The sequence below is a fragment of the Sciurus vulgaris genome, assembly GCF_902686455.1.
Source record: "Sciurus vulgaris genome assembly, chromosome: 5".
Taxonomy (NCBI): Eukaryota; Metazoa; Chordata; class Mammalia; order Rodentia; family Sciuridae; genus Sciurus; species Sciurus vulgaris.
Genome location: NC_136465.1, coordinates 177637840 through 177663867, shown reverse-complemented (window position 1 = coordinate 177663867; position 26028 = coordinate 177637840). Strand labels below are relative to the sequence as shown.

Genomic DNA, 26028 nt, shown 5'->3' with positions numbered 1-26028 from the left:
GAATGGCTCCTCCAGCTTGCCGCAGCAGAATGTGGCTGTCACAATCATGAAAATGTTTTAATCATCTCTGCTGTATATGCCTGTCTCTGCAGCCCCAAACCCTCCAGTATCCACTGCTGTCTAATCTAAGAACAAAAGCAGCTGCAGATGCCCCTCGTGTGAGCGGAGTCCGCTCTCCTGTTTGGTGGTGTGTGCTCTGGCCGGCTGCTCAGACCCAGGCTAGGACACGCGGGGTTCACTTGCCTCCAGACTAGGAAAACAAAGACGTATTTACATGGGAATTTTCCTCTTTGTGCAATTTAGAACTTTCTGGGTCTGATTTTCCATTTCTCATAAATCAAGACCCCCGCTACCCTCAAATGTGGGAAACCAGGCCGGGTCAAGGATGCTTTGGTCAGTCTGCCAGAGGCTTGGAGGTGGGCACAGAGTGGCCCTGAGGAGCCCACCTCTCCAAGCAGAGGCTCAGCAATCCTGAAGGGCTAGGGACCAAGCTCAAGCAGCCACCTACACAGCCCACGGACAGCGGAGGACGCACAAAGGTCTCGGAGGGACTCCTGACCCCGCAGGCAACATTTCTGGCTCTGGATGGCCTGGCACAGCTCTGCAGGTGGGACACCAGGACAGGCCGGGCAGGCCTCGGGACCTCCGGGGGGCTCTCTGAAGGTCTGTCTAGTGGATGGTGCCCAAGTGCACCCTCGCCAAGCTAGCCAGGCAGGGCAGTCACGAGCCAGGCACAGCACTGTGAGGTGCAAACCCCAAACTTAAATAAGTACTTAAAAAGCAAAGCTCAAAACAACCTCAAAGATTTTTCCCCACACTGAGCTGACAGCCAAAAAAAGCTCTCTCTTCTTTCTTTCTTCAAAAAAATAAAATAAAACGGAAGGCAGAAAGAACTAGATCCCTAAACTGTGGAAATGGTAGCATGAGAGATGCGGGACAAAATGAAAGGGGCTCTGTTTCTCGATGCAGAGTCCCCCCTCCCGGGTGCCAGCCTGGCCCTGCCCGCGCGGAGGTTGCTGGGAGGAGTCTGGGGACGGGTCTGGTGTTTTTCCTTTTACTACTCCTGGCACTGCCAAACGTAAAAATAACAATAATGATGAGACCCCCACAACAAAGCGACACAACCAGGCAAGAAAGGGTCGGCAGCCCACCCGTGCCTCCTGCAGCATTCGTTCACGTTCTGACCGAACAGCGGCCACTGTGAAATAACAAACATTCGTTTTTATTATGAATTCTGAAGCCTGTAGCTTTGGATCTTAAAAATAAATGGGCTTGGCTTCTGCCTCTTCCCCGCAGCTTTTGGCAGGGCCTGCTTCACTCAAGATGGGGGGTGGAATAGAATTTGGGGTTTGGGATGAGCCAATTAGAGGGGAGGAGACAGAACGGGCATGGGAACACAAGATGGCAGGCCCTCGGCTTGTCTCCAGCAGCAGAAGGGAGAAGGTGACTTACCGAGGTGCAGGAGGATGGAGGTGCTTTCCCAGAAGCCAGGAAACAAGTAGGATGTCCCCTGCCCCAGCCAGTCACCTGGGCAGGGGAGGAAGGTGGGTCCTGCCAGCCAGCAGGCTGTCCCCAGGTGCCAGCCCTGTCCGACAGGCCCTCGGGCCTGCTGGGCTCTGGCCGCCCACCATCCGTCGGTCCCTCGGTCCTGGCCTGGGCCTCGGCCACTCCGGCACCCAGGGGCAGGACTGCCAGGAGCAAGAGGCGCTGGGGGAGGCCCTGCTGCCAGCCCAGGAGGACGAAGAAAATGCTACTTTTGTCTCCTGCTCTCATCTGGCACTGGCTGCCCGGGAGGGGGGGGCCAGAGGCGGCCGCTGCGGCTCGGCCCCGCCCACCGGGAATTTTCGAAAGATGCTCGTGGGTGCGGGAGGGTGGCAGACGTGGCAGAGGCGGGTGGGCCGGGCCCCCAAACCCACCACCAAAAAAGGAGGGGGCTAGCCGAGCGGGGGCGGGAGGAGGATGCCACAGCGTCTGGCCACTCAGCAGCCGGCCCGAGGAGCACGCCGGGAGCAGCCCAGCTCAGGCCCAGCCCCGGCACCCGCCTGCCCATGGACAGGCAGCATGGCCTGGACGCCATGTTGAGCGCCTGCCTGGCAGGGCCGCGCCGCGCCAAAGGCCCTGAGTCCAGGCGGCCTGGCTTGCTAGGGATAGAGGCCACATTGTTCCCACGACCGGCTCTGTGGAGGAGCAGGCGGTGGCCAGCACCCTGTGCTTCCCTCGAAGGGAGGCCAGGGGCCACCATCCCAGGAGCTCCCGCCCAGGCTGTGTAGTGGACCATCTAAGACCTGGGGCTGTGGGCACCATCCAGGCCAGGAGTCCAAACCAGGGGCTTGAATCCAGCGTGTTGTCCACTTGGCCAACTGACCACGGGCAAATCTTTCCGCAGACTCCCCCACCCTCCTCGCACAGATGGGGACAACTGCTCCCACCGGTCTGGGCTGTGAGGACGGAGTATGAAGCCCAGTGCTGAGCCCCATGCCTGGCACACCACTGACACTCCCGCAACGCGCGAGGCATCCAAGCAAGTATACAGGGAAAGAGCATGTCAGGCTGTAGCCCGCCACGTCCCTGCCCTCTTGGACCTTCAACAATTCTTCGGTGCCACCAGAATTGATGCTCGCCACCACCAGGGGAACAGGCTTCTGTGCCCCTGCCCTGCGAACCAATCACAGGGTGTGAATGTGGGCATTTTACTCAAGTCTATGGGGCCCTGCCACGCTTTCCACCAGGCACAGTCCACCTGGCTGTCCCATCGGCCCAGTCTCCCCTTTGGCCCTTTATGCCACACCAGCTCTGCCCACCTGGGAGAGCCTGGGGAGAGGTCCTCAGGGGTCTGGGGTGAGCAAGGCCAGTTCTATACCATGGAGTGACCATCACCTGGGCTGCTGCCAGCAGAGGCCCACACCCAGGTTCTGAGCCTTACTCCTGGACACGGTGAAGAACTTTCTGTACACAATGGCTGCAGGTAAAGAGCAGCAGGACACAGGGTAAACCCCCACCAGCCTCGTGGGACAGGAGCTGCCCAGATGCCTGACTGCGTCTAATGTCACCCAAAGCCAAGGCGGTGGGGTGGAGCAGGGAGAGAGAAGGAAGCAGCCCAAAGAAGCCCTGGGGTCCTCAGCCCTGGTCTCACGCACACAGCCACGTGACTGCCCGCCAGCTGACGCCAGAGACAAAGCAGGTAGGACTCGGATGCCATGCACTCAACCAGGAAGGCCGGGAATCCATGCCAACAACAGCTTGGTACGGCTGCCAGGAGCCCGGCCCCAGGAGAAGGGTGCCCCCTGCTCTGTTGAATGGGGCCTGCCCTGCCGGTCTGTACCACAGGGAGGCCACCAAAGGCCTGGTGGCCATTTAGAAGGAGAGCAGGTGGAGCTGGGTCCCAGCCACAGGAGGAGTGTACCCCGAGTGTCACCATGACCAGAGGAGCCACAGCTGTGCCCCAGAGATGATGGCCTCCAGCCCACTGCAGACCAAGCAGGCCTGCAGGCCATCGCGGGTGCAGGACACAGGCACGGAGGAGGGCAGTGGCCCTGCTCGGAGGGGACTGTGTGTGTACCTTGGGGTCTGGCAGCCCTCAGCAAGGTGCTGGGCCAGAATCCTGTCAGCAAGCCCTCTGGGGTGGGTGGGGAGGACACACAGGTGACATCCATGGCCCCTGACAGGCAGGTATGGGAGCAAGGTAGGGGCTCACCCAGCTTCCCTGATGGTTGAAATGTGCGGGAACCGCAGCCACGCACCCTCGTTTTATTATAATTTAAAATGTAATTATAAAAGCCTGATTTGAATTTAAACATCTCTCTTAAAACACGTGAAAGGCAATTCTAAGTTGAAGAGCCCCCAAATCAGCAGGTAAATATTTCAGCTCAAAGCTCTTCCTGCCATCTGAACCCCAGCATCACAGAGGAAGGCTCACAGGAAAACCCAGCCTGACTTCAGCCAGCAAGACAGGGGTCAAAGTTCCTCTCTGACCTTGAGCGAAAATTCTATCCAAATTAAAAACAAAAACAAAATACATGTGTGTATACACACGCACGCACACACATAAAGTTTGCATTTTTACTTTGAACACACTTGGGCACACGTTTTACAACCACAACTACTAACTGTGGCCTCTGCAGGTCACATCTCTACTCAGAAACCCTCCCAGCCACTGGACAGTAAGTCCCAGACACTGGTGCACGCGAGTATCTGAGCCTCAGGGGCAGCTGAGACTCTGGAACCGGACTCCACCAGAAGTCTGCCACCCCAAAATTGGACAGTAAGATAGTGCTGGGTTCTATGCTGAAGCACCTCACCAAGTGAACAGAGACCTGTGTGACAGGGGCTTTCATTTTTTTCCATGCTTTTGATTTCACCACTTCTCCTGTGGCCTCAAAGCCTGACTGGACAGCCCCACGACAGAGAGGGCTCCATGGCGGCGTTCTTCTGAACAGCTTAATGCAGAGAGCGCAGGGGGCTCGGCTAAGAGGGTCCAACGTTAAAAATAACAAAAGATATGACAGCAGTTTTAAAAACTAAGACCTCATTTCGAAGACAAATGTCGTCATATACCAACAAAGCCGTGGGCGAGGAGGAGGAGTGGCAGAGATGGGACCGCTCCCCAGTCTGTCCTCCGGCTCTGGCCACGTGGGGGCATCCATTGTGAGGACCACCTACAGCGGCAGGCATCACCAGTCGGCAGGGTCGATGGTCCCCAGAGGTAGAGGGCCCTAGCAATGGGGCAGACCCGAGGGCTGTGGCCCCGGTGCTTCCGGGGTCCTGTCCCAGGCTCAGCTCCTCCCTAGGTCCCCAGGTGAGCCTGGGCTCCTGACCTGCTTCCCTGAGACCCAGCAGCCAGGCACTCCAGCTCTGTGCCCGCAGCATGGTTAGCACAGGCCTCTGATTTCTATGAAATCAGAAAATACTCATCAGGTGCTCACTCCGGGCCAGGTGTGTCGCGAGTCACGAAAACATCCTCTGCAGCCAGGGATGGTGCTGGAGGGCCTGTGTGAGGCTTCTCCATCCCATTCAGACACCCCACCGCCTGCAGGTCACTCCCAGGTTCATCTGAGAGCAGGGTTCGGGAGAGGTAGGTGAGGCTGGAACCCAGAGCTGTGTCCCTACTCCTCTCTGGACGGCCCTCCGCCCCCTCTGGAGACCTACCCTTCTGCCTCCTGTCCCCATTTGCCCACTTCCAGGCTGCAACCCAGCCAGCAGACAAAGGCCGACGACCCAGGCCTGACCGGAGGGAGGTTGCATCCAGCCCACAGCCTGAAACCTGGCCACCTTTCTAGAGCTGGCCAACCACCCCCGCTGCCTTTAAGAAGAAATCACAGAAGAGAAAAAATAAACTTGTGAAAGTTTAAACTCCACTCAACAAAGAAAGCCAGCCGGATGTGCCTACTGAAACTGCCCAAGAGCCACAGGTCAGGAGACTTTCTTTTTTCTTCTATAAATCTCTGCCCCTGATGACCCGGCCAGGCCTGCGATACCCAGACACTGCAGCTCCAACAGCTGTCCCAGCCGACAGAATACTGGTCAGCCCCAAAATAAAGATTCCATATAAAAGAGCCATTGTCTCTGCTGGGTAACAATTATTGCTTTTCTCCGTCCTCGGCTCGGTAACATCGGAAAGTATTGCCAGTACTGTTTAGGGCTCCTTCTTGCTCCAACAAAATATTTTGAGAAAGGACAATCTTTCTGGGTCTCCATGAGCCATTTGGCAGGCTTCCTCCTATACCTGGCCAAGGAGCAATTAGCTCTTCAGGACGATGAAACTCCCACCAAATCGCCACCTGCATTTCCAGCAATGCTGCTGACTGCTGGTCTGGCCACTCTGGACCTATGTGGGGAACAAAGGTCAGACACAGGGCCAGTCCCTGAAGTGCTATTCTGGGTGAGGTTCCCATCCTGTTCTGGGAAGGGGTGCCTCCTCCCTCAGCGCATCCTTGGTCCCCAAGGGGACCCTGGACTCATCTCCTGCACCTAACGTGAGGTACAGGATGCATTCAGACCATCATGTCCACCCCAAGTCCCTGGGACAAGGGAAGAGATGGCTTTACAAGGTCCTGCAAGTCTACCTGGCAAATACCATGCAGGTCCACGTTGGCTACCACCCGTAGGCAGGGCAGGGAACTTGTTGGTGCCCTTCCCAGGGAAACAAAAACTGGGAACTCTGTACTCAGAACATAATATAATTATTATAATGTAATACACAAAGTAAATTATAATAATAAATAAAATACATTAACAATCAGGGTGACTGTCATTTACAACAATGACCAAAGTAGAAGCCATTTAATTCCTCCACACGATGTGCCATGAACTGTATTTATGGAAACGATGTCGTCTGAAGCCTCCGAGGTCGTCATTATCGTCATGGTTCCTGCTTTAGCACTCAGGGCACAGGCTCAGGGAGGCGATGTAACTTGCCCCAGGTCACACAGTGAGCAGGGCAGGGCTAGATGGAAGCCCGAGGGGCTCGGACCCTGCCCCTGCCATGAGCTTGGACACTTGGACAGACTGGGACTTTTGTCAGAGTATTTCCCCCTCTCCCCACACAAGAAATACACCTCAAAACCAGACACCACAACATACAACTAGGCACCAAAGTTCCCAAGATGCACCTGGCCTGGTCTGGTAGACCCCTCCCTTCCCCCACACTGCCACGGGGGTACGAGCCAGGCTTCCCTGCACTTCTCAGGATGGACCTGCCCCACAGGACACTCATCAGGTAGGCAAAGTCCTCCCTGCCTGCCCTCCTGCCTTCTAGTAGGGCTTCATCTGCGCTGGGCTGGCACTGCCCCCTGGGCCCTGCCGGGGCTGAAGCAAGAGAGACACATCTTCCACGCGGCTGTCCGGCCAGGTGTAAACCACACAGAGGAAAAGCAACACTGCTGCAGAGCCCCCCTGCCCCAGGCCCGGTGGAGGGGACAAGTGAGTCTCATGGCCACACAATGCCAGGTGCTAAGCCTGGCCAGCCTCTGCCAAGACCCTGGAGACCCCTTGCCCAGGAGGGTCTATGGTATGGTAGGGCCCTAAAACAGGCCAGCAGCCCTCTCAGCTGGACCCTGGTTTCATGCAAAAACAGAACATGCGTCCTTCCCACCAGCCCACACCGCGTCCACTCCTCGGGCCCTGCTCCCCGGTTCCTTAGATTACATCCTGCGGGGGGAAAACCCAGCAGGAGCTGGTTTCGTTTTCAGGCCTCCTCTTCTGTGCCCATGTGGAGTCCTCAAAAGTCAATTTTGCTGAGAGGGGATATTCCTGGCTGGCCCAACTATGTACTGAAGAACCTCAACCTGACCACTGTCTGTGGACCATGGTACACCCTGTGGCAGCCGAGGGGACCCTGAAGCTTTGACAAAGAGCAACAGACTGCGAGGCCCTGGGCCCAGCTCTTCTGAGGCTCTGGTCTTCCCTCCTTGCCTTCGGTCAGTCGGGCCTGTTGGCCTAGTGCGAAGGAGAGACAGTGCCCCTGGTTTGGGGTCTGTTTTCATCCGGGATTCACCCATCAGTCTCCGCAGAATACCACATAACTCCTGCCCAACCAGCACTGTCGCCGTCTTCCATGGACCGAGGAAAACATCTCCAGCACTCTGCAGGCGAGGCCACGATGGAACCTGAGCTCCTTACAGTGACTAACCTCATTGCTGACAGCGCCATGCCCAGCGGCAGCTCCTGGCTGGAGTGGCACGCCTTCAGCCCTGTGCCGCCTGCTTCCGAGATCAACCCCAAATGTCCCAGCCTGGGGTTCATGTCTGCTAGCTGCCTCCGATAAAGTCATAAATAAAATTCAGAGCAGGGGGTGCAGGGAAAGCAGGCCAGCAGAGACCACGGCCGACGCCAGCCCTTCGAGCACCAGAGCAAACTTTCAGACTCCGGTCCGGCTGCCAGACCCTGCTGAAGTGGTCTTCTCCATGGCCTTCCCCAGATGGAGGATAACCAGGAAGCCCAGAGGGAGCGAGGCATAAAGCCTGGACTACACAGGCCTTGTCCACGTTCCCGGAAACAGGGCCTCGAGTGCCAGCCCAGGACTCTGGGGCGTTGTGGAAACAGGCCCCCGCTGGGCGACTTTGTGGTGAAGGCAGCCAGCCCCACCATCCAAACCACATCCACAAGGTGGGAAGGGAGGGGACGCTGCACCTGTGGCACGACCATGTTGAAAGCAGGCTTAATCCTGAGCGATGGGTTTCCTGTAACGGGGAGCCGAGCATGCACGTACCGACACACATTTCAAATACCCAGTAGCTGGAACGGATGAGTTACCAAACAAAGCTACGGCTGGCCTGTGGTGATCGCCCCGACTACTGGAACCCAACTCTGAAAAAAATAATCTCAGTGCTACCTTTAAACCCCATAATCACAGCTAACAAGCATTCCTTCGCCTCCCTCCTGCTCCCCACCATCTCCCCAGGGCCAGCGGCCCAGTCTCTGTGTGACCCACCTATAAATGGACATTTATTACAAAAAGTTGAGTTGTTTTTTATTTCACACCACCATAAAAGACAGCCTGCACACGGGGCCTCTTGCTCCAGAGTGAACAACTGGGATGAGAGTTGGAGGGTTCCCCCTCCAAGCTCCCCAAAATGTTCAAGCAGCAGAAAAAAGCAGCAGCAGCAGCAGAGGGTTAAGTAAAGGAAAGAGTTCATTTTGCAAGACAGGGCTGTGGCTTCCAAGCAACCTTTCGGACACATCTATCCCCCAAACAGAAGTTTTTTTCTTTCTATTGTTCAAGTCGCCTGTTGGGCCTTATTTTATGTATTCACTAGTATTCTCTCTGCCTAGTAACCTGCACACCTGAGATGAGAAGCTGTACTTCACGAATTCCAAGTTCCTTGCTGAGGACGACGGCGGAGTTCTTGCAAGCTGGCTTCGTTTCAGTCTGGGGAGCAACCTCCTTCGGGAGTCCCTGGACTGTAAGAGGCCTGCCCCGCAGAAGGAGCCCTCTGAGAAATCCCTTCATTAATATTTAAATACTCACTAAGTAGTGAAAGTGAGAAATGCACTTACCATCCTCCGGAGTCGCAGTGAACTGATCGTGCCTGCGGCGCACAGGTCGACAGTCCTGCCCTTGCCGGATGACCGCGCCTGGCCGTAGCCAGCGCAGTGCTAACGTGCCCACGGCCGCAGAGGCCCTCGATCACCGGCCGAGAGTCCTGGGTTCGCAACGCTTGCCTTGGTTCCCGCGCCGAAAGCTCCGACAGAGCGGTGCGATTCCCTCAACTCCTGAGGGTGGGACAGCCCGGCGGCAAACGCACAGCCAGGCCCCGCGCCGCTCCTTCCCTCCGGCGTCCCTGTATTCAGCGAGCGGCAGCACGAAGAGTTGCCCGCACGACCGGGTCACCGCGTCCGCGACCGGCGCCGCCGCCGGGGACCTTTGTCCTAGACGAAAACGAAAGCGCGCCGGCCCGGGTGCGCCCACGCCCAGCCGCGGAGGGCCCGGCCCGCGCGCCCCGCGACTTTCCCCAAGTTCACGTGCATCCCGGGGCGGCCCGGCGGGTGCAGCGGACCCGGACTCGCAGAGCCTGGCCGTCGGGCAGGCGCGGGCCGCGGCGGACTCGGGGAGGACCAGCCCGTGCTGCCCGCCCGGGCACAATGGGCGCCGCGGGGCCGGCGCGGGGACAGCGCGGGCCCGGTCGCCGCGCGGCCGCTCGTCTGGCGCTGCCCGGACGCCGAATGCGGCGGCGGCTTGGCACAGACGCGCCGCGCGCCCGGTGCATGCTAATGGCCGGCGGCCGCGCCATGAATTATTCAGCAGCGGCGCGGAGAGGGCGAGCGCGGCGCGGAGGGCGGCCCTGGCCGTGCGTCCCCCGCCGCTGCGAAGCGGCCGCGGCGACTTCCCAAACTTTCCCGGGTCCGCACCAAGGATGTGGCCCCCGCGGTGCCGCCGTCCCCGCCCGAGCGCGCCGGCCGCGCTTCCCCCGTTGCCGCCTATTTTATGTCTTTTGTCTCGGAGTTGGCACCTGTCCCAGAGAGCGCGTTTCCCTGCCCACCCCTTCGCCGCCGGATCGGGGCGGGGGAGGGGGTACGGGGGACCCGGGGAGGAGGGGACGGAGGAAGCATGCGCCTGCGGGCACCTCAGCCCGAGGAGATCGCCCGGGGGTGGCGGCCGTGCCCGCACACCAGGGCACCCCTGCTCCACGGGGAGGTCAGGGCTGCGGACGCGTCCGGAATACCGACGAGGCGCCTGCGGCCCCCGCAGTGCCCGCTGCGGGTGAGGACAGGGCGCCGCCCCTCCCGGGCTCCCCCCCTACCCGGGACCAGCGCGCTCGGGGCTGGGCGGGAGACGAAAGCAGAGGATTCGCCGCCCCGCGCCTAGCCCCGCAGCCCCGCGTGCGCGCCCCCGCGGGCACGCCGCCCCGGGCGCTGCGCGCCCCCGCCCCCGGCCCCGCCCGCCCGCCCGCCCTCGCGGAGCAGGGGCACCGCGCCGCGGGGACCCGCTGGCCTTCCGCTTCGCGACCTGGGGCCCGCGCGACCGAGTGGGGCAGGCAGGCGCAAGCTCCCGGCCCGGCCCGGCCCGCCCCCACCGCCCTGGCACCGAAGCGGCTGCCCAGGCGCGCTCGGCGGCTGCGCTCCAAAGCGCCGGCTGCCATGATTGCGGGCAGCGGGACGCGCGCGCACACTCGAGCCTGGCTCGGGGACCCTCCGCGGACCGACAGTCGCGGCCTCACCGCAGCCCTGTGCGCGCTGCGGACAGTGGCGAGGGTCTCCCGACTTATTTCCGTGGGGCCACCGTACACCGCGGAGCTCTAGACCAGGCACTAGGACAGCACTCGGGGCCGACAGTGGCAGTGGCTTTCCCTAGGGCGGGTCGCGCGCACGGGCGCCCAGCAGCGTCTTCTCGGACTCCACCGGCCCCCGGAGCAAGGAGCGCAGTACCCTTTGGGGTTGGGTGGACCGATCCGGCGCGCGGGATCTGGCGAGCGGGAGTGGGGGAACAGCGCACTATGCCCAAGATGTAAAGGGGTGCGCGAGGTGCCTGGCAAAGTTGGGGGCGCTCACGGTGCCTGGGGAAGCATGGAATGGGCGGGGGCACAGTGCCCGGAGCCGCTGCCCAGCTCGGAACTCGCCCTCTTCCTTCCCTGTGGAAACAACTTCCTGCCTCCCTGACTCAGGGCGCAGAAGCTGCGGGGAGAAGTTCAAGGCCGCAGTTTTGCTCTCAGCCCGACGGTGACACTGCTGGCTCCAAGCCACACTGTTCTTTTCCTGGGCTCCTTTAGGGGAAGGGGAATGGCTGGGCTCCATGGCCTGGACACTGGTTAGAATGTCAAGGAGCCTGCAGCGTCTTTCCCCGCCAGCTTTGCAGGGGTGTCCAAGCTGTTTCCAAACCGCAGAGGAGCCGGCCTGGGTCTCTGGCCCTGGGGGACACCCGCGACACAGGGTTGCTACACTCAGACCCCTTCCCTCTCCTGGGCATGCTCTGGCTCAGAGCCACGCAGACCCAGCTCTTCCTGAACGCTAGCGATGGCCCATTGATGGCCAGGGCCTGAGAGAAACATGGCCTCGCGGCCCCATCTCACTCTCTCTGTGCCTGTCTCCCCCCCCCCCCCCCCCCCCCGTTCTGGCCTTGGCATTCTAACCAGTGTCCCTTGACGTCACATCTCGCCATTTCTGTCAACCAATTGAAACTTGCCCGTTGTCATAAAAATATATATTTTTATGCCATTGGTAAATTCAAAAGTTCCTCACATGCCCAGCTTCCCAGGAAACTCCACTCCACATTGGATTGGACTGCCCAGGAGGGGGGAACTGGCCACTGTGGTTAAGGCTGGGCTAGACAGCACTGCCAGGGCCTGAGCCATCCAAGCTCTGTGGACCCCTGGCCTTGGCCTTGAAGGTGCTGGACACTACACACCCACATCATTGCCACCACCCATGACACAGAGTCTGGGGTGAGAGAAGGGGAAATCCAGGATATGCTAAGAAATCGTCCCAAATTGTTTTCCTGGGAGTCCGGGGTGTGGAATCTTACTGTAGCTTCTTTTCCTAGGGGTCGCTTGCTTTTTCCCTATCAGAAAACTTGGGTTTAGAAAACGGAGCTGAAACATTTTCCAGCTCATGTTTTCACTGGAATTTCTACCAACTTTCACTTTCCACGCTGCCAGCAGCAGTGCAGATTCGGCCCAAGCAGGGGCCATTTCACAATGGGTGGGTTTCAGTCCTTCCCCGAGGAAGGTGCAGTGTGGTCTCTGCTTCAAGAGCTGTGGGACCCCAGGCCGGGAGCCCTGTGCACCTTCCTCAGAAGACAGCCTGAGCGGGACAGGGAGGATCCCTCTTGTCTAGCACGGTCCTTTAAGATGTCTCCACTGTCAGAGTTCCCAACCAGGAAGCGTGGGACAGGAGCACAACATCCACCCAGGGTAACTGCATCAGGCAGTCCCCAGAGACCATGCAGACCTCTCTGTGAGCCCCCCTCTGCTCCAGCCACCCCAGGGACAAGCTCAGTCACCAACTGCCATTGTCTGCTCCTGTGCCCCCTTACTGCATGGTTCAACCACTTCCAAGACTTTACAGACTTCTGTGGTTTAATAAGTTTAGGGACTCCAAAGGACAAAAATGTGTAGTGTCAGGGTCAATGGAGGGATCACAACAGCATGAGCACCAGGCCCTTTTGAGACCAACTCTTGCCTTTCTAAAATAATGAGCAAGCTCAGAACAACCAAACGGGGACTCTGAACATGACTATCTGGTGAGTTCCCATGTGAAACTGTTCTTAGGCACAAAGTCTGAAAATGCTGCATACCTTTGAGATAAAATCGTAAAGAAATAAAAAGACTGTATCCAACAACCACACCATAATCTATTTATAATCACTTTTCCAAACACTATAAATATTACAACTAATGTGATATACATTGTGATTAAAACATGAATTAAATGGTGGATTAAAACACTGAATTTTAAAAAGCCACAAAGAAAAAGAGATTATCTTCCATTACGCCACTTACAACTTTTGTTCTGTTGGCACAAATACAAATTTGACAACTGTATCATTACTGAACGCAGTGACTAAATGCCAGGATATTAGCTTTGTAATTTTCACCTGAAATGGTTGTATAATCACACCAGCTTGCTAACTTTCTTTTTATTGGCCAATTTTTTCTTGCTCTCACACAGTAATAAGTTAATTTAATGCCTTTTCCCTCCTTCCAATTTTTATTTGGTAAAACAAGAAATTGAGTGAGTCAGGAGAATAGTCAAGAATATCCACTTTTTAAAATTCTCCCTGTACTTGGCAAGGATTTACATGCAATTTGGTTGCAAATTCAGAAAACAAATTTTGCTTAATTCCAAGAAAATAATAGCATTCAGGTAATTCCACTAGCATTATTCAGGTTGGACACTTTTTTTCACTACTTGCTATCATACTATGTTATTCAACGTAAATGATATTTTTAAAGTGAGTTGAAATACTCAAAAAGGGAACCTGGAAAATTTGCATTGTTGATGAGCATTATGCTGGTCAACTTTCCTGGAAGAAAAACTTGGCTTGTCCCTTTGGGCCACAACCATGCCTGAGGTCAGATGTTTGAAAATAAGTCCTAGGAAGCCTGTCGCTGTACCAGGATGTTTATAGTATCAGCCTTATACTGTTATTTTTTCCTGATTTCTCCCAAGATCTGCCTAATGGGAATGTGGCCGGCAACTTCCTGCCATAGCCTTGAGACCTGGCTCTCTTTTGCCCCTGGCCAGCGGTCCAGCCTCAGAAGGCTGGGGTGGGCTTCAGTTTCGATTCTCTTCTCTCCTCATAGCAACATTTAATAGTGTTACATTTTCAGGATCCAAGGAATTATGAGGACTTGTAAGCAGATGCATTTAATCTAGTCAGAACAAGCAGATGAGTGTGAGGGAGATGCCACATTTCCACGCGGGTTCTGATCCTTTAGTGTGCACGTCAAGAACTCTGATGTTTCCAAAGCTGGCCCAATAAACCTGGGACTGCATATTCATCGAAGTAAGATGCCACTTGGATCAGCCCTGACAATGTGCCCTTCAGAGTTGCTGCTGAGCAGCTTTGGCTATTCCGTGAAAAGGCAAACCAGGCTTACGCTTTCTCTCTTTCGCCATTTGTCTGCAAATAGTTTGCAGATTTGAGAGTCCATTTTAATACACCCAGCTCGTGATAACTTGTGCTGCTACTTTGTGAAGGCTTTAGTTTTACTCTCCTTTATGCACAAAACCTAGAGCCTCCATTTCCTTTGAGTAAATATATGTATGTTTACATATTATTATAAATGCATAACCATATATATATATATATATACATATATAATTCATTACAAAGGAAGTTGAGGAAGGAGAGAACAAAAAACTCTTAATTTCCATAGAAGTAAAACTGCCAAAGCTGTGTAGAGTTGGTGTGGGCTCAGGCAGGGACAGAGTGAGAGCAAACAGCCATAGAAAGGACTCTTTTCCTTCCAGACATAATGAAGCCCTTTTCAGAATCTTTTGCTTTAGTTCCTCCGTTTACCTCACATTTGGTGTTGGTTTACCACCAACAGTAATGAAACCTGGCTGTAGGACAAGTGTGTCCGATGACACTGTCTCCCCACCTCCTCTCCTATAACCTAGAGAACACACTGGAGCAGTCTGCAGCTGGCCATGCCGAGCAGCGTGCCCTCTGCTCTCGGGGCTGCTGGGTGCTGACCCTATGCCGCGCTGCGGCTGGTCAGCAAGCTGCTGGGAGACTGGCACCATGGACTTTGACCCAACAATTGCTTCTCAGAGGCGTCCCAGTGCGCCCAACTTGAAAAGAAGTCTAACAACCCCGAAGGCATTCTTAAGGGGTTAATATTATTTCTCCAATAAAGGGAGAGCATAAAACCACGAGGAATCTATGATTAATGTGTATTTAATCATATGTAAATACATGAATATACTGTATAGAATACATAGCTATAGGTTGGAAGAATTTCCCCTTACACAGATGAGGAGTCACAATTAATATTTTCCCCTCCAAGATAGTAACAGCACAAAAATATGATGGGACAAATCTGATTATCTATGTATGCATCAAATGCTAAAAGGAGAGTCTTGCTTTATATAAGAAGCCAGAGAAGTCACAATACAAACTAAAATTTAAAAAAATAAAAATCACCTTTCAAAGAGAAGTGGAATTGTTTTAGAATGATTCCATTCTAAAATGCGATCATCAGAAATTGGGAAAATATCATTTTTCTAAAGAATTAATTGTGCTAAGTAGCACAATTATAGCATTTAATTAGTAATTTAACATATATTAGAATTTGGAGTTTTACAGTTTCTGGTAGGAGATACCAATTTCCCAAGAAAATGAAAGTACATCAGAAAATTTGGAAGGAATTTTACTACCCCAAAAGTCCAAAGTCTGCCTTCCTTTCACAGCTGAGAAGCCTGGTTTATGGGAAGTGTTTTTGTCTTTTATCCATCTTTTCCTGGGGTCTTAAATTGTCATTACTGAAATGATCAAGTATTCTTTTTGAATCACATCTAGGCAGAATTTAGCTCTGTGATTTTAAACTTTAAAAACTGTCAAATGTTTATATTTATGCTTTCAATTTTTAAATAATGCTAAAATGGTAATGGAAGTCAGTTGAAATTTTTCTTCCCTGTAGCTGAAATGAGAAGTTTACCAGAGTTTCTTAGATACACAGTTCTTCAGTGGGCTTGGTAAATTAGAACCCTCTAGAATAAAGGAAAAGAAAGAAAGGGAGGGAAAAAAAGCTGATTTAAAACTCAAATGGCTCATTGTTAAATTGCAGGGGATTGCAGGAATTTTTTTTTAAATCAAGACTTCACGGATTGCTTCTTTAAAAGGATTGCGACAGCGCTTAGCTGCCCGCAGAAGGAACGCAGGCTGAACGTGGCGTTTTGGTGAGGGGGGAGGGCTGTCAATTACAAATTGCTTGAAATTTCAACACACTGGTCTTATTTTTTGAAATGATCTTATTGTATTCTTATAAAATCCGATATGATTTTGCACAACACAAAGGAGTAAATTCCTACATAAAGACAGTTTCGTTTTCCTGTATCCATGTATCCCAGTTTTTAGATATGGTTACCTTTAAGGTCTGATTTTTCACATATGCCCTTTCTACAAAAAGTGCAAAAATGTTTTAACTAGATGTACCAATGCAAGAAAAGATACATTTAATAGCTTCCAAAGGAAGATACTAAAGAAGAAAACGGATGCTTTCGTTTTGTTTCTGGCTATTTATAGAGCAACTTTTGGTCTAATTCCTAATTTCAAAAGCACGCGAAGTTCATTTTCTTTTACCAAAAGAAAGTGGCAGTGCATGCTATCAGACAAGAAGACACACTAGCCTTGGAAACAAAAGTCTGTATAATTTGTACATGCTAAATGCTTAATTTTAAATTGTATTTCAAAATAACCACAGATATAAGGTATTTTCAGTTCTGCACTTGGTTTTCAATGAGAGGCAGAGGCAAGGATTTTTAGTTTGAAGCAGGAGCCTGAACTTTCACTAATACTTTACTCATCAACCAGTTCCAGCTCCATCATATTCTGGATGTGCTGGAGATTTGCCCCCACAGTGTGCCTTGCTGTTGACCTTGTGTCTCGGAGGAGGCACTGGACCAGATACTGCCGCTTCCTCCCCTCCCTCCCAAAACTTCTCTGAAATTGGAAGTCTCTGGAACACAGAGCAATGGAAATTCATAGCAGGACTCCGAGCTCCCTGGGAAAGCTCTGGAGCTGGGAAAAAGCTTGTCAACGCACACCTGGACTCACAAATTCGGAAAAATCAACCAGCTGTAGCCAAAAACCGAAGCACTCACCACCGAACACAGTCTGCGAGAAACACAGAGTTCTTTGACGTGACAAGAAGAATTATAAATAAAATAGCTCCAAGGCAGACAGGCTGAATGAGTCTTTTAAGACAGTCTGTTGGTGCCTCAAACTTTAATACTTGCAGCATTAAAAGTTCACTCCACAAGGAGAATATCCTGGAATATGCACTTGTGCGAGTGCACATATGTAGGTGTACAAGTGTGTGTGCAGGGAGCGGTGAAAGTTCTGCTGCCCTCATGGCCTGGGGGTAGCCCCGAGGTCCTTCTGGAGGGCCTCTCACCCAGGTGAAGGGTAGGTAGGCCCTGCTTGCACTCTCTGGTTTCACCCTGTCTCCTTACACATGTGCCAACACCCAAAGGCAGCCGAAACGCATGCTGCTGTAGGTGACAAGGACAGATCTCAGACACAGAAAAGCTTTCTATGAAATAAAAGAAATTGTGTGTTGTGAATGGGAGGGGAACAGGCAAGCTCTCTGGAAGCTGCAGAGCCAAAGGGGCCTCTGACCAGGCTGAGACTTAGGCGCCGAAGATGCCTACCCATGCCAGGCTGGACAGGGCAATGCAGGGCCATAGACTGGAAGGCAGGCTGGGACCTAAGAACACAGGGCTTTCAGGAGTATGTCCCAGGAGGGTCTTTAAACTCCAGTTCCCCAAGTTTGAGCCATCTTGTTGTCAGGCTCTAAGTCTTTGTGGGGGTCAGGATGTTCTCTGACTTGCCCTGATTTCTTGCCATGCTTAGTCCACATGCTTCTCAGAGCCAGCACAGGGAGCTTCGACACGACTGACATCAACAGCAGTGTCCTGACCACTTAGCTAAGTGCCAGCACCAAGACAATCACTAAACATTTCAGCCATTAACCACTGTATCAGAGTAAAGGGTCTTTCCCAAGGCAGAAATGACAGCACCTCATGTGTATACAGCAAGCACTTCATAATTTACATCGCACACTTGCACCCCATTGCACATGACTCCCATGACTTGTGAGGCAGGCAAAACTGTCATCGTTTTGCAAAGACTGAGGAAACCCAGGCCCAGACAGGTGGAATAGTGACTCAGACTGACCCCCACAGACCTGGGGCCCCGCTGCACGCACACATGCACTTTGTTTTGCAATTTTTTAAAAAAGAAAACATCACCATCGACACCTTCCCACTCCTCCACACCCAGACTTATTTTATAGGCAAGAGCAGTTTCCAGAAAAACAGAGTCCCTTTGAAACCTCCGCCCCAGAACTCCCCTAAACTAGTCCAGTTTTGGCGACCCCAGCCTGAGCCCTAAGGCCAACTTTGGTCATCTGAGGCTTCCACCCTCCGCTGCCAGGTGCATCCTGACCAACCCCTTGAAACCAGACGGGATGGATAGACTAGGGTATGAAATCACGGACACAGCTCCCTGCTGAGCCTGCCAGAGTTCTTGTCACAAAGCTGCCTCGCCTGAGCTGAAGGATCAGAAGAGCTGCCATCCACTGCCTTGGTGTGCTAGAGGCCAGGGCCCTGTACCTGGAACCTCGTTGGCCCAGCAGCCGGGCCGGTTCTGAACCCTACCTGAGCCCCGCCCTTGCTCTGTGACCCTGTAGGCTCCTGCCCCACGGTCTTGGTGTGAAAGGCCAGCCTGAGCGGGTGATGACTGGGTGGGAAAGCTCAAGGTCTCAGGTCGGGTGAGCAAGGGCCACTGGTGACCCCTGCTCCAGTCAGCTTTCTCCTTCAGAGGTCCAGGCCTGGACCTCATCATCCTGCAGAGGCAAACTTACACTATCAAGTGGAATAACTGCTCCTTGGAAAGGAGAAATGAGGAAAGACCGACCAAGAGGAGCCGGGTTACAGGGCAAGCTCTCCTAAGGAAACAGGAATCACGGGCCTGTCTGTGGCCACCCCTTCCCAGGCACGGATTTGCACAGCGCACAGGCAAAGTCACCAGTGCACCTGCCTGGCCCTATTGGTACAAGGCAGGATTCCCACCCCAGGGCCCCTCTCACAACACCCAGGCAGGCTCTGGCAGCTCCAGAACACCGATCCTTCTCAGAGTCAAATTCCACCCCACAAGCAGCAGGCTCAGAAACAAACTCTCGTTTCAAAGTCTTCCTTCCAAAGCCTAAGCTATAGTCAAAGCTGGCGAACAAAAGTACGGACTAACTGAGATTCAGGTCAGAGGGCTTCGCCCCTCCTGTCAAAGCCTAAAGACCACTCGGCCAATCTTCAAAGGCCAGGGCTTCCAGGAGTCCTTTTCTTGTTACCCGTTTGCACCTAATTACAAGAGAAAAGGTGTTTTCAAAACAACAGAGACCATTTTTTAAAATCACAAGGAGTTAAGTCTCAAAAGCATCTTGGAATAAAAATTATAACATTCAGGAGGAACGAAGATCACCGGACACCGAGTGGTCCCAAATGCCACCTGCACTCAGCATCTGGGTGTCTGGAACTGCCCTCCGGTACTGAAAAGGTGGGGTGTCCTGGAGGAAAGAAGGGGGGTTGTGGCCAGGCAGAAGGGCCTAGGGGCATTGGGTGTTCCCTCCAGGCGGGGAGTCTGCATTTTGTTTTGATGGAGCCACCGACAGCCTTCCAAGCAGGAAGAGGAGAGAAGAAACGGAGGATCACTCTACGTCCCGCTGAGGTCCTTCGGAGCTCCGCGCGGAGAGACTGCTCCAGGGCCTGGGACCCAGGAACGGTGTCGCACTGGACCCTACAAACCAGGCGGCAGACACCCACGTGGCTGCGGGAGCCAGCGCGTGGGGAGAGCAGCCGCTAGCCCGCCCGCGGGGAACAGGGCCGGGCGGCAGCGACTCCAAGGCCGATGTCCTCGGCGCGCCTCCTACAGGCAGCCCCCAGGCTGGCAGCTAGGGCCGCGGGCTGCGTCGCACAGGCCAGGACGGAGTGGGCACCCGGTTCGCATCCGCGAATGCGTCTCCGTAGCTCTCGGGGTCCCAGCGAGGCCTGGAGGCTGACCTGGGTCCGCTTGGGGCAGGGACTGGGTTCCAGACCGCGTCCGAGCAGGGGACCTGGCCCGAACTGGCAGGAGTCAGCTCCATGCGAGCCGGGGACGGCGTCTGGGGTCCCGGGGCCCGGGACGGAGTCAGGAGCCAGGGGCAGGGTCAGGCGGGAACGGCTCTGACGTCCGCGTCCAGGTCCCGGTCCAGCTCCAGGGCTGGAGGCCGCGTCTGGAGTCCGGGGTGGGAGGACCGGAGTGGGTCGGATTTAGACCAGGTGTCTTTCTTCGCCGTGCGCGGAGTAGGGGTCCAGGTCTGATTCCAGGCTCGGGTTCCGGTCCGAGTCCGGCGTCCAGGCCGGCGTGAGTGCTCGCGGCCCACGTCCCTGTGCAGATGCAGGCGGGCCGCGCCCGGCGGCGGTGGCACGCGCCCCAATTAGCCGCGGGCCGGGTGGCGGGGCGGCCCCATTGAGGGCGAACAAAGGGCGCGACCCTGGGGTCAGGAGTCGCGGGCCGGCGGCCGTCGCTTTGTTCCCGCCTGTTTGCTCTGCCGAAGCAGAGCGCGCAGTATATTGACTAAAGCGGATTAGAGGGTCGCGCCCTGGCGGCCAGGCGACCAGCGGACCTCCCAGAGGCGGCCGGCCAGGCGTGCGCAGGCCCCTTCCCGGCGCAGTCGTGCCTCGCCCGCCCCACCAGGGAAACTGAGGCTCGGCCGCGCCCTGGCGGGTCAGCTGTGCGTGGCCAGCGCCGGTCCTGCGGGCACCGGGCAGACCCCGGCGTCGCGTGCTGGCGGTCCACGTGCAGAGCTCACCCCAGAAGCCCCCTCTGAGCCTTTTAAGCCAACACGGAAGTTGCCTCAGTTCTTCGGCCCTGCATTGTAAAGAAGTCTGCCCTTTCCAGCCCCGCACGTCCCGGGCAGGGCATTCGTTTTTCAGAGAAGCAAATCGCACTTGCCTGAGGACTTAGAAATGTCTAGCTGGAACCATGGAGAGATTTTTCCAAATCACAAAACCCTGCAAAAATATAGTTCAAAAACAAAATCTCTGCCTCTTAACACAGGCATGCACCCCAGACATGAATGGCAGGTGACTTAAGCAAAGCATGCAAAGAAATGTTTTGAGATATAGACGCTTTTGAAAGTATGTTCTAAAGAAAATAAATATGTTCCCTTTCTTTTTTTAAAAAGAAGCAATTGATGAGCACGAAAACCCAGGAGATTTCCAACCAAAATCCGTTTACTGTCTGACATTCTGAATCTGGGGTCTCTATATTTCAGTACTGAACTTGAAGTATCGGTAGAATAGGTTTTAAACACCAAGCAGGAGAGGCCAAAAGCACAGCTCCAAGTCAGGCACTGACCAAATGTCCAAGAAGGAGATGGTCTTCTCTCTCATTTTGCCATTGTTTAAGGGACAAAATCGCTTCTTAAATCCACATGAAATCTTGAGATTATATGCCCTGGTGGTGTAAGTATGTATGTTTGATTAGGGTCTCCTTCGTATTTGATTGGTAAGCTATCATTTATAAAAAAACAAATCCTTTGTAAAAGACCAAATAGTATTTATATACTATGCATATTTGTTGGCCTAATGAGTATTTCTGCTACCTGCCTTCTTTGCCCAACAACTAAAGGAAAATGTGCTTTTAGTCTGTATTTCTATTACAAGTCTTTAAAAATGATTTTCCCCTGGTTTATAAAAATAGGACAAGTTTAAGGAAGGCACAGGAAAGTCTAACATCAGTAATTTAGGAATAAAATAAAAAGATATTTCAGATACAGATAATTTAAGAAGTAAGTAGAAAATGTGGATTAAGTATAAAATACACAGAAAAAGGAAAATTCACCTCTGTGCCATCATCCAGAAATATCTGTCATGTCTTCTTCTCAACTAGCACTCAGGCATACAAGACAAGGTTCACATCCAGACCCACTCTTAGGGAAATGCTGTCGTCCATCCTTCCCTGTGACTTTACCAACTCTTTGTCAACACCATTTTAAGGGTGACACATGCGTCATTATTTCATTCCTAGGTCGTTTATTGCCCTGTCCCCTGTTATTTCATTTCTTGCTGGTATTTCTGTCCTGTAGCTAACACTGCAGACCATGAGCTTGCCTGGAAGCTGGTCTGCAGTGTGGCGCGTTGAGGAATCCTCAACGATCTGTTGTTAAGACTCTGAGTTCCCTTCCCGGCCACCCTCAGGGTAAGGCCGGCCCTGCAAATTTCGTTTATCCTATCAGCAAGGAACTTAGTGATTCTGGAATTCCCTTCAGCTCACAGTGACTCCAGAAAGCAATGAGGAAATCTGCTGGTCTCACCTCCAGGGGCCTGGATCTGTGAAACTTTCGCCTGACCAGCCGGGGGGCCCAGCCGAGGCACATGCCTGACAGTGAGAAGGCATTTGGGGATTGTGCCCTTACACTAAAGTTCTGGCACATTCCGGCCTCCCCAAGCACTTGTGCTAACCCCCCTGCTCAGCTGGCTTCAGTCAGGCCCAAGCTGGCACCTTGGAAACCTCATCTCAACAGCTCTGGTCCCAGAGGTGGTCTGCTGGGTTGAGACCCAGTGTCCCTCCTCATCCAGGACCTCAGCATTGGTGCTGCTTTCTACCACCTCCCCACGTGGTGGCCTGCCTGGCTTTCTGTCTCCTGCACAGGGAAGGCCTCACCTGCTCATCTTCGCCTCTCTCCCTCACACGCCGGGCCGTGCCTGGAGCCTGCTTTCAGCCTTGGCTTTGCCGTGAGTCTGTGCTGAAGTAGGTCTGGCCAGTCCCAGCTAGACTCCCAGAACTTCAGGGGTGGGAGGCCAGAGAGCCTGAGGCCCTGTCCCTGAGCCCCCAGGACCTGAGCTGGCACCTGGAGGAGGCAGCCATTTGTCCTGAGAAGAACTGCCCCTGATGAGCAGAAGGGCAAAGGGAGCCAGCAAGATCGACCAGAGAAGTTATCTGATAGATCCCTGCAGGAAGAAGTGAGAAGGACAGGCAGAAATGTGGCCAGAGCTTGTCTCTGCACGGAAGGGATGAACGGTTTCCCCCTTCTATGCATTGCCTATATTTTCCAAATTTTCTGCACTGAGCAGAATTAGAAAAGGACTAGAGTACTGATATATCTATGATATGGCAAATACATATAATTCACACTTCAGAATGAAACGAGCAGTTAATATTTAATTTAACATAAAGAGCAACCATTGTGTATTGCCAGAAGGGTTATGGAACGATAGTGGCGGTTCCATGTCTTTAGCCCTTTCCCTGCAGAGAAACACCTTCAGATAGAAAACGAAACTGGGCATCTCTGCCATGCCAGTCCTGCAATAGCTCTCGTCAGTGAGCAGGGCTGGATCTGTGCTTGTTTTAAACCAGGTAGGCCGGTGTGGAGGAATGAAGAGCCCCGGGCCCTTGGTCTCCCCAGAGCAACTTCTAGGCTATTTTTCCTGCGGATCCAGCATGTTTCCTGTTGACCCCCCAGCATTTCCCACGTGACTAAAGGTAGTGCCTGTGGCCAGTAGAACTGCAATAACAAAGACCGTTTGGGGTAGTGGTATTTGCATGGGTCTCTGTGTCCTTTGGGGGCATGAGCCAGCTTGTGGGTCATGCTGGGAAGTGGCCTGGTTGAGTGTGACATGTCCCAGCCAGGTGGAACTCTTTTCCACACGATTGCACTAGAGCTGAATGCCACCCTCCTCCTTGGAAGGAAGAGAGTTCACAGGATGCGGACTCAGTACATGTCTGGGGTACGCCCACCCAGGACCCCACGGCTGCGGGGAGATGTCCACTCTTTATCCTGTCTGTCGAGAGAGGGCCACTTCCATCCCTGGATAACAGCCCAAGAGGCCGATCTTCAAACTGACGTATTTGATCTTAAGTATCTTCCTTTAAAAACTGGGTTAAAAGGCAAACCAGCATGCTGTTTTCTACTCTAAAAGGCAATTTCTAAATTTGGATTTAAAAAAAAAATTATACTCTTGAAAAGCCAAAGGCTCTCAGAAGGCAAGTAAGATACACCACTCTTTGTGCTAAATTCATCTTAGCTGGCTTAAAATAAATCAGAACAAAATGATGTGCGCCGAGCATATGTCTCCCATCCCTACTCTCCGGAGGCAGAGTGGGCCGAGCTGCCGCATGCAGACCTGTCCTGTCTCAGGAGTGACCGCCCCACGCCGGAGCTTCAGAACGGTAATGGTGAGGCTCTGGGGCCTCATGCACCAAACCTGCCAAGGCTTTCCACATGCCAGAGGCAGTTCCAGGGCTAGGCTTGGATCCAGTTATAAAATAAATAATCACGAAATGCAATCAACAGGTAAGATGACTAAATTGGACACATTTATTTCCTCTAAGAGAAACGTCTGGCACTTGGAATTTCGAAGCTGTAAGTAGATGGGCACATTTTCAAAAGACCCCTTATTTTACACCCTCTCCTCACACTGGGCACAGCAAAACATCCCTGCTTTCTAAAACAAAAACACATGCCACTTCCATTTAGCAAGGAAAAATCAACACAGAATCTTTGCAGAGATGATTTTTAAATTAAAAAGAGAGAGAAACTGTTAGCTGTGTTTTATACCTTTTGCGGGGGGAATTACCTTCTCCTAGTATCAATAATTTAACTGTTAAATCACAACAAAACGCTAATTCTGCCTCTGAGGCGCTGGGATGGCAGCTTGGAAAGAGAAATTTTAATTGTAACTACTAAATAGCAAACGCTGAGGCTCATAGCAAATGCTGCTTTCAAGGCATCTCCAGACAAGGCGGCTCATCACTAATGTATTTTATCTCATCCATCTATCTGCACGCAGGATTGAAATATTGATAGCGGCCCGCTCACTTGAAGACACACAGTCACAGACCCCAGCTTCAGGGCCACTCCTTCATTTTTCGGTTTCAGCTGCCCATTGTTTCTAGAAACGCAATCTTTGGATGTTGCGTACTTTCAAACACTGATGGGATCTGAAAGTAGGGAGCTACATGCTGGGGCCTTGGGGATGCAGGCCAGCCACAGGGATGGGGATGGAGCCGGCCGAAGCCTGTTTCCCAAGAGAGGCCAGTGAAATCGGGCAGGCCTGACAGCTTCAGGAGGAAGCGTGCCTCTGGTCAGGGTGGCTGATGGAAACCAGAGGCTGGCAAGGAGGCACCAGCCTGGCTGCCAGGTAGGTGGTGGGCAGCAGGGGGTTAACGTGGGGATTGGGGTGGGTGCTGTAAACAAAAGCCACAGGCAGGGGCACGGGGCTGCAGGGCCCAGCCCAACAGGCGCAGACACAGGGGCTCTGTCTCCCTGCCCGCTGCCCTGGCACTGCGACTAACCACCCCACTATTGTGAGCCTGAAGCCAGCCCTTTGTCCTGTCCGCTGGCGTCTGGGAGCACAGTTGAAGAGCCTTCCTAGCAGTTCCCCCTCGCTCTGGAGACCTGAAGCCCAACACCCATTCTTTCGGCTCCCAAGGATGCTGGGGGCCTGGCGAACCAATCCAAGAGTCCTTTCCTGGCCAAGAGGGACGCTAACAAAAAAAAAAAAAAAAAAAAAGGCATAAAACCAGTCTTCACAACTCTGGGAGGGAGGACATGGGGACCTGCTAACCCTGCACTGCCTAACGCAGTCATGTGTGGCATCTGAGCCCTTGACATGTGGAGAATCTGAATGGGGACACTTGTGTAGAACATGCTGGGGGTTTTGAGGACTTACTGTGAAAAACGTGTTGGACAGCTTGTTAGCAACTTGGAGTGACTGGATTATTTGGGATATACATACACATATTTTTTAGAGTAAATGAATTTTGTTATTAAGTGACCCTCACCTCTTTAGTGTTACTTTCTAAAACGAGGCTGCTGGAAAACACTTGATTACAGATGTAACTGTTTGCAGCTCCGTGAGTTGGACTGTGCTAGGCTGGACCTGGGTGCGGGGATGTGGACCGCCTGGAAACCGTCCTCTTAGGGGGCCTATGACTCCCCCCAGTCCAACCCCTCACACACTGCCCCGGCCCAGTCTTGCGCATGTGTGCTTCTGCAATTGGGACTTGCACACTCGGGTGTCTGGGAATCCGTTGTGAAATACACGTGTGTGCACACAAGCACACACACACACACACACACACACACACACACACAGGGGCTGGACCCTGGCTTTTGTCCACAACAGGCAGTCGCCCCATCCCAGCTAGACTTGGGGGAAGCCAGATTCACAGGGGACCCAAGACCTCTTGGGGCCAGACAATGAACTGTTGGCCCTGGGACGGACTGAACTAGCCAGGATCAGAGCTGCCCTTCATAGGCCAGAGCACCTCTGCCTTCCCAGGCCCTTCCTCCACAAATATTAAAAATCATATTTTATGACTGCATT

General features: G+C 53.5%; 1 protein-coding gene across 14 annotated transcripts in view; it reads right to left on the bottom strand.

Moving 5' to 3' along the window:
* Positions 1-26028, bottom strand: part of LOC306662667 (uncharacterized protein) — a 60379-nt gene that overhangs the window by 24405 nt on the left and 9946 nt on the right. For 2 of the 14 annotated variants that reach the window (XR_013764178.1, XR_013764179.1), the window contains exons 1-2: positions 8995-9128; positions 1453-8909 (exon numbers count right to left, since the gene is read on the bottom strand). The exons of 10 other annotated variants lie outside the window; for them this stretch is intronic. The gene's annotated coding sequence lies outside the window, so the exon portion shown is untranslated. Of the gene's footprint in view, positions 1-1452; positions 8910-8994; positions 9129-26028 lie in introns of those variants that run through there. 2 more of the 14 variants (XR_013764180.1, XR_013764181.1) reach the window with 2 other exon arrangements.